Below are 8,882 nucleotides of genomic sequence, written 5' to 3' on the forward strand. Positions count from 1 at the left end.
CAGAGTCAGTCTTTCTTTGTACTTCGTTAACTTTGTTATTTTTGGTTCACATCAGGAAGATGTGTTAAAGCTCATATTTACTGCTAAGCATGTCTGTCCTCTGCGTCCACCAAAGTGCACGTTTGTAAAGTGTGTGTTTTGTTTGTTTGCAATTAAAATTCAGAAGCAGTAGCCACTCAGCGCTGGGTGTGACACCCCACGGGCCATCGCACCTGCCCGAACAGCCCCACCTGCCAGATACCATGTAGCACGACCCCCCACGAGTTATATTAGTGTGGTGTCAGTGTTTGTGTTTTTTGTTTATTGGCGACTAAGTTCTTTTTAAAACTGAGGAGCGAGCCACCGCAGGGAACTGCAAATGAGGCCACTTAGATGGCCCCATCTGCAACATCATGATTAGTATCATCATCTCCACCACCGTTGCCATGTCTGCTGCTGTAACTGATGTCTGAACACGACACTGCCCTCTAGTGGAGGAATTGCTTAACAATCATGCTAATATGAAGAACCCATGGTTGGCTGAGATGTCTGACAAGGTTTTACAAAACAGTGAAGACTTATACAAGAATGTCAAAAAGTTAATAGTTGAGGCGGTTCTTGCCAGCTTTAAAGACAATTGTTGTAGAGGAGCATTAGGAAACCACTTTGGGATTTTGGATGTCTGATTTAGCCAAATTATAAAATTATGTAAGTTGCCAGCTGCTTAAAGTATGATATTATCAAAGATTAAAGTAATTCCTAAACAAAAACTTTTTTCCATTTTCTTCTCGTGGATGTCCACCACTGTTTTTTCTTCTTTTTTTTTTCTTTCTCGTTTTTCCCACGTCTTGAGTTTTGTTTCCAGTAAAGGACATTTACCTCTTCCACTGAATTGCAATACATTGCGACATAGTTCGTTCCCACGCTGTGTGGCACACCAGGAAACCTTGTTTATTCACAGAAGCCATGGCACAGAAACTTGAATCAAATGATCCATACGTTTTCACATGGTGTCATTTTCTGTGGATTTTTGTTCTGTTGAATTTAGTTCTTAGATTCATATATTTTTTAGTGTGATCATTGGTTTTAAGTTTGGGTTGTCTTTGAGTTCAGGCAGAGTTCTCTGTTTGTTTAACTTGATTCTTGTGTAATTTTGTAGTGTTTGTGATCACTTCCTGCTCCCCTTTCACTCTTATTTCTCAGTGGTCATTGACTTTTCATACATTATGATTTTTATGGGTTTTGTGCTTGCTCCGTGTCTTCTCTTTTTCTGTGCCATAGTTACAGCACCACTTACAGGCCTGGCATATGTACTACAGTGTTTTCAGTTTTGTGTGGACGCACACATTTCTTGAAATTATTCTGTCTTTAAGGATTTTTTTTAATTAACTTAGTTTTGCCTCCATGTGGCTGTAGACTTAATATATGAAGTCACCTGCCTTTACAGCACCTTTTATTTATGTTTACAGAAATTAAATTTCTGTGAAGTTCTCCTGCCTGCCTCTTACATTTTAGTCCAACATTTGGGTCCTCCAACTGTTTTCCATGGACTGAGACACTAGTGAAGAGAAACTCTACAAACATCAGCTCTGACGCTGCTGCCCAAAGCAGAAACATTAGACATTTACACAATTTTAGAGAATAAACCCTAAAAGTTTGCCCTCTACAAACTTGTAGAAGGCATTCAGCTTATCTTGCTGCACTTATGAAAGGATGTAAGTCTCTTAAAATACAGAAAAGAACTCACAAAAACAAATTAGTAATGGCATCTTTACAGGGATAATATCTGGCTTGTGAAGCAGTAATTCAGGCAAACACAAAGCCTTTCAAAAAGATCATTAATGTCTTTAGGGAAAACCATAGGTCAATTTGGAGTGTAATCTTACTTCTCTCTTTGTGGGCGTCATTTTAACTTAAAAACATTTGCTTTTATCAATGGAGGAAAAGCTAGAATACCATTCACTCTGACAGAGACCTGCCTGCACAGCCATCCTGGCTCCATGAGAAAAAAATTCAAGGTTACACACTTCGGTAAGGTCAACACAGTGCTACTAACTGCTCATGCATCAAATAGTTGTTTGCTGCCATATTAATCTTTGAAGTGTCATCCATACCCATTTAAATCAACCCCAGGGTGGTGGGCCAAGAAGCCATTAACTGCCTTTCCTTGACTTTAATGATGTGCATTTAAGGATCAGGGAAGAAGACAACCAGAACAAAGATGTCTTCTACAGCAGAGAATCCCAGATTGGTTGATGCCTCTCAGGCTTGCAGATTTGTTCTGGCTCAGGCTCTTCAGTTGTTTAAACTGTGGGGCAAATGTGAGTTTCGAACTGAACCTGTTGAACACATTCAGCTCTCTTCAGGCTTACAATCTGATCCTGTTTCCCCTTGAAGCCTGCGATTCTTTTCAAGCCTGATCCCACAACCTGTGTGTTGTTCGGCTGTAGCATGCTATCGAGCACTTTCCTATAAAAAAATGTTTCCCTTTGGACTCTTGTTATTAAGAGACTTTCACAACCAAGTAATTCAATTCCACTGAAGTTAGTGACAAAACATGTTTTGATCTATTTAAATGCTGCGAAAAGGTTGACACTTAAATAGATGGTAAAAAGAAATCAAAAGTTGTCTTCATTTAGCCTAAATACTCATCATTCATAGGTATAATATGTGCTTTAAATGTCTTTAATGAAAGCTAATGTGGCTTTTTTTGTTTCTTTTCTTTGTTGCCTCCTTTTGAGTGAGTTTTGGTCCTGTTGGGGTATATTCTGTGCTTCCATTATCAGCACATGAAACACAGATCTCCTGGGACCATCCATGTTTTGAGAGCACGAGGCTGCTTGAAAAGCTGCTGCAGCAACCGGTAAAGAGACTCCCTGTAACGGCGATGGAGGCGAGAGCAGCCAAACGTGCCTTCACACTTCACAGCCCAGCTCTTCTGAGCGCACAGACGGGCTGAATCACACTAACAAGGACTAACTTTTGATCTGTATGCTTATGTCAGCACCTCCCTCCGGCTACCGCTTTCTGCTTCAGTCATTCCTGATCCGAGTGAGTGGAATCCTCTCTCCTCCGCAGTTAAAGAAAGGTTAGCTTTGCTCAACAACATCTCAGGAGAGAATACATGCTTGCACGTGATAGTCAGGCATTACGCTCTTCGCCTGAAAAGGCCCAAAAAGACTGGATGTTAGAGTTTTTCAAAGAGCCTGAAGCACAGTTGATACGGGAACATCAGACAGATGCAAAGTCAACATCAAAAAAGTCTCCTTATCGTAAAAAATCTATGTCATTATGAGCATATCTGCCCGTACAACATACCACCATGCACTTTCAGGAATGTCTTGTAAAACCATTTTCACTGAACACAGTGGACTGCTGCCTCCAGACATGTAACAAGAAACTGATTTACATAAAGATGAATACACCAATAAATCTTTGCAGAAATGCTGCAGACTGCATCAGGACATCAGGTGATCTCTGATGGACAGAAAGACAGTGAGCATGTGTTATGTGATCAGATAAGTCCATGTCTCAGCTGCTTTCTGAGCAGGGTGTCATCAGAGGAAGCTGTGATGATATGAGGGTGTATCAGTATCTGTGACATTCATGACTTAATATGTGTGAAGGTACCACTGATGCAGAGATGGATGTTAGAATTTTGAGATGCATATGCTACCATCAAGCTAACATCTTTTCCCAGGAAGACCTCATTCTGCACAACTTCCCACCGCATGGCTGCCAGCAGTCCTCTGTCTCCTATTGAAAATGTTTGGAGCATCATGAAGAGCAGAATCAGACCAACAGCTGAAATATTCTGTACAAAAATGCACACAGATTCCTCTCAGAAACAACGGGTAGTATTCACAGTTCCCAAACCATTACAAAGTGTAGGAAGCTGATAGAATAGGATGGTAAACTTTCCTGAATATGTTGCAGCATTAAATTCCAGATTTGTTTCTGAAACACAAAGAAGTTTGTCAGAGATTTGTTTAAATTAAGTATTGTTAAACCGCCAGCTTTCCAGGTACATTCTTAAGTTTATTAAATGGACCAAAAAAGGGGGCAGATTCTGCAGGGGATAGGACTTTGGTAGTTTGTAAATAGCTTGCGGAAAACTACTCCTGCACTTTCTTCTGTTTGTGATGTAGGATGCATTCACACCAGGATAGTCTGAGGGACTCGGTTCGACTCAGTAGGGAATTCCAAAAAATTGTGCACCTTTATTTGGTTTGGTTTGCTTTCCACATTGAGCTCTATTCAAGTTTATAAAACCACTTAGACAATGACATTCAGTTACAACAATTACTCGCCAGGGACGGAAGGCTTACCATAGAAACATGTCAGGTATGTGTGACAGATAATGTCTGATAGAAAAGAAACTGAAAATTATCAGAGAACAAGACACAATGAATTTGTTTGGATTATACTTTAATAATATTAATAATTAACACATACTGTGTGCAAATGGTTACTTAGTAGAGATCTGTGTATTCTTAAATGCAAACTGCAGGTAAAGGAGCAAAAGAATGCTATTCAATGAATTATGGTAAATGGTCTGTGTTTATATAGCACTTTTACATATTCACCCTTGCACACACACATTTATGCACTGATGGCGGAAGCTGCCATGCAAGGCAGCTCAACCACGACTCATCGGTGTCTTGCTCAGGGACACGTCGACATGAGCTGTCCAGGCAAGGATCGAACTGGCAACCCTTGGGCTACAGGATGACCACTCTACCCACTGAGTCATGCCTCCCCCCAATTCTAACAATTTTCAGTTTCCTGATTTATAACCCCTACTTGTAACTTACCCAGAATACGGGGAGGGGACACGGCTCCCTCCCCAACCCACCGGAGCAGGACGGTTTTATGATCCAGGTACCAGCAACAGGCAGGATTCGAGCTAGATGCTGTACCTCTGGCGACTTACAGTTCTCTGCCAACCCCACCATGCTACCGAGGACCCTTACATTTTACACAATTCATTTAACAGTATGCGTCATAGGGACTAATCACAGTTTTCACATACAGCTACTTTGCTGGGTACGATGGGTATGTGCCTACAGTATGGCCTTGCGTCAATCTGACATTCAGACATAAATCTGGTTGCTGGTGGGGAGTGAGGGGCTTTTTTTAGGACAACAACTGCAGTTTAAAGGTTTCTGAAAGGCTCTAATCAGAGCTGCAAAGGATGCCACAACAACATCCGGGTGCACTCAATCTGTCTGCGACTGCAACACGTAAACATTTAGGTGTTTTCCAGTCTGTGCATGGCTCTGTGGGAGCTGCATTTCAATGTGTGTGCGGGCAACTGCAGGGTGTGACTGAACACATTGTAAGCGCACACACTTCAGAACTGCCAGAGGTTCTAAGCCAAACTTCACTTCAAACTTGACTGCTTATGAAACCCATCTGATTCAGAGTGCTTATAGTCCTTACAGCAGGCCTACACACAAAGCAGTACCAGTACAAATCCATATGGGTACTACAGCCATACACAATCACACACACATGCACACTTTGTCTTTTCTGGTCCTGAAATAGCTTTCAGCCTCCCACTCTCCCTTATATAAGCTCCCAGCACGGAGATCTGCTGTTGAAGACTGGGGTGTGTGCAAGTGTGTGTGTTAATGCCTGTTTATGCATGTATGTGTGTGTACATGTGCATATCTGCTTCTGTCTGTGTGAGTGCCAGTGTGTGGGCAGTAGGAGTGTCTTAAATTGCGTGTGCATGTGTGTGTGCACATATGCATGTGTGGAAATGTTTGGATGTGTTTCTGTTAGATGATTCCTGCTGGTAACACAGTGTGTGGCAAGTTAGATGACAAGTCCTTGAAGGAATTTTTGGTTTTAATTTGACAATCTCTGTGTTATTTTTGCAGTTTTGACCATCATCCGTTGTGACAGCTCTGAGATCTGTTGATATGATGAGAATGGAGTCTTCAAGGGCAAATAATACATTGAACTTGTGAACGAACCCCTGTATAAGAGTATAACACAGTTATCTTAGTGCTATCTCAGACTGAAGCGTAAATACCCTATGTTTCTTATACAATATGTTTATACAATTGTAAAGAACATCTGAAATATTATTTGGAAATTTTGAGTGAAAATTGTGCAGATTTACATAACCATTTTAAAAGATTTTTTTTCCTGTTTGAAATAAGCATAAAATCAGATTCACTGTTAGGAAATACAGATAACAGCAGAACTAAAACACTTTTTAAAGCACAATTTCTTTCTGTTATCTTATTTTCTTTAGCTCATTTCCATTTTTGCAGAATTCCCTTTAAATTTCTCTGTTTTCCTTGTTGTCTTCCATGAAAATGTTCAAGATTAGCCTCCCAGTCAGTGATGATGAATATACACTCATCTGCCACTTTATTAGGAAGATTTGTTCAGTTGCTTGTAAACACAAACAGCTGATCAACAAATCGCATCGCAGCAACTCTGCATTTAGTCTTGTAGACATGGCCGAGGACTAAAACCGCAACATTGTGGAAGACAGAAAGTAAAATTCAACTTGAATAAATGTAGCCACTTAAAAACATTTTCAGTTGAAGCGGTCAAAAACCTGAGCTTTAAAATTATTTAAAAATGAGTTATTTATTATATTTTCTGTTTCTTTTTCAAGATCTAATTCTAAAGCTATGCCACCTGGGCCAAGTTGCAGTTGCATCAAATCCCAAACTGTTAATGCAGAAACTAAATCCACTGGAGGAAGCTGGTTCCCTAACTGCATCAAACAGATGTCCTTAAAGTCCCACTCCAACAGTTGTTAATCCCCTAAAAACAAAATTGTGTCATTCAGAATTCTACATCTTGAAGATGAAGTTGTGTAAATAACAAAAGAAAACAGTTGATCTTAGGCATGATAAGTCTTCTCACAGAAGATCTTGGGTTTATTAACAAAGTTAAAAGCTTGCTATGATTTTTTTGTTTTGTTTAACAAAAGGGGACTTTAAGTTGCAATTGTACATTATGTTTACTCTTTTTATTGCATTTTTGTATGCATATTTTGCATGAAGATGTTAAGCTGAATACTTCCCAAGACCAAACTTCCAGCTTGAAGGAGTTCCTCAACTGTTCCACCTTCAAGCTGAGTGACCTAAAACTGCTCACTGATTCTCCAGCATGAAGCAAAGTGCCTGCTGTGCTTATATCAGGTACCCTGGCCGACTATGTCTGAAGGTATATTGTCAACAAGAAATAGTTTCTGCACAAGTTTGTTAAAGCAGAATCAGATTTGAGTCTTACAGTCTCTGTCATTCTTTCTGAGTTTGCTTGCTCAGTTTTTTCCAGCTGTTTTTGCAGCATCTGAGCACAGCAAGGCGTTGCTTGATGAATATTTGCAACAGGATGCATCCACATCAGGATACTGGGGTTGTGTCCCTCTGAATATCTTTGAATAAGAAACAGTCTGCTAGACTAAATCATCATAGCGAATAGAGAAACAGTTGCAGAACAATGGACATAAATTTCCATTTAAACAAACAGGATGGCCTCCTTCTCGTGCGGTCTTGGACCGGCCCACCGCTGTTTCAACCTGGTTCTGACATCCACCCACAGACAAAGCTATTTTTGTCAGTTGTCACTAAAAGACTAATGCTGATTGGTCAGTAGTCTAATCAAGATCTTTTTAAAGTATAATCAACATGAGAAAAGCATGTAGAGGAATGGGGAGAGGAGGAGGAACGTGTTCACTTGAATCCTCCTTCTTCCTCATTCTGATGCTCAGCTTGAGCTTCAACAAGTCATCTTGACTGTGTTTACATGACGAAAAGCCTCGAGTTACCTAGCCATGAAAATGCTTTTTTTCAGTTTTGTTTCCCTCTGTCTTAAGAGCATGTTGCTGTATTTCAAATGTGTCTTTCTAATGAAACAGGTCAATAATTTCTCTCTTGTAAAAAACTCAACTTGAGCTGGAAATTTGACTTTGTTTTGAAATTAGTACAAAATAATTATACTTCACAATCATGATACAAACAATTTCACATGGAGTGAATATTTATAAATGTTACGATGCAGTAATGCTGACAAAGTTTTCTTGCAATCCCTCAGAAAAACAATGATGTGACAAAATATTGTGTACTAGTTCTAAACCTCTCCCCCTACCTTGTTACATTACAACACACTGACTCATTCTGGTAAAGGCAAAGAAACATTAGTTCCCTGTTTCATTTAGAGAACAATGGTGTCTGTGCACCTGAGTTAGGATATTAGCTCAAAACTACTTGGCAGCCCTTTGCGTATGGAAGTTAGAAAAGCCAAATGGCTGCGTTGTGGGACTTCTAGTTTTAAACAATGTGTCTTAAGAGTTGCATTACTCTTGAGGTGCATGACACTGACAGTAATGTCATTTAATTGTAGATTTCACTATTATCATCATAATCACATAGAGATTACATGTTGAGAACATCAACTTAAAACAAAGCTATAATAATCTAATCTAATAAACCTAACAGGCTGATTTATACTTCTTAACTCTTGGTTATGGAAAATAATGTGTTAAAATGATCTTAAAATTGCATTAAAAGATTATTTCAAAGTTCACAAGGCAAACATCTTTATATTCAGTAGGGCTGCAACGATTAGTCGACGTTGTCGACAATAGTCGACAATAAAAATAGTCCACAACGAATTTAGCCGTCGACTATTGTCGGCAAAAAAAAAAACAACAACAAAAAACAAAACAAAACAAACAAAAAAAATTGTCTTATAATCCTATCTCTGCTGAGAATTGCATAATGCACATGCGCGAAGAGGGGGAAAAAATACAGAGTGAGACATCAGCTGTGTCCGAATGCGCACCCTACTCCCTACATAGGGCCCTATATAGGGGTCACGCCATTTTATCGGAGTGTCCGAATGTCCAGAGAGAAAAAAGTAGGGCACTCAAA

Source organism: Melanotaenia boesemani, chromosome 16, assembly GCF_017639745.1.
Source record: "Melanotaenia boesemani isolate fMelBoe1 chromosome 16, fMelBoe1.pri, whole genome shotgun sequence".
Lineage (NCBI taxonomy): Eukaryota > Metazoa > Chordata > Actinopteri > Atheriniformes > Melanotaeniidae > Melanotaenia > Melanotaenia boesemani.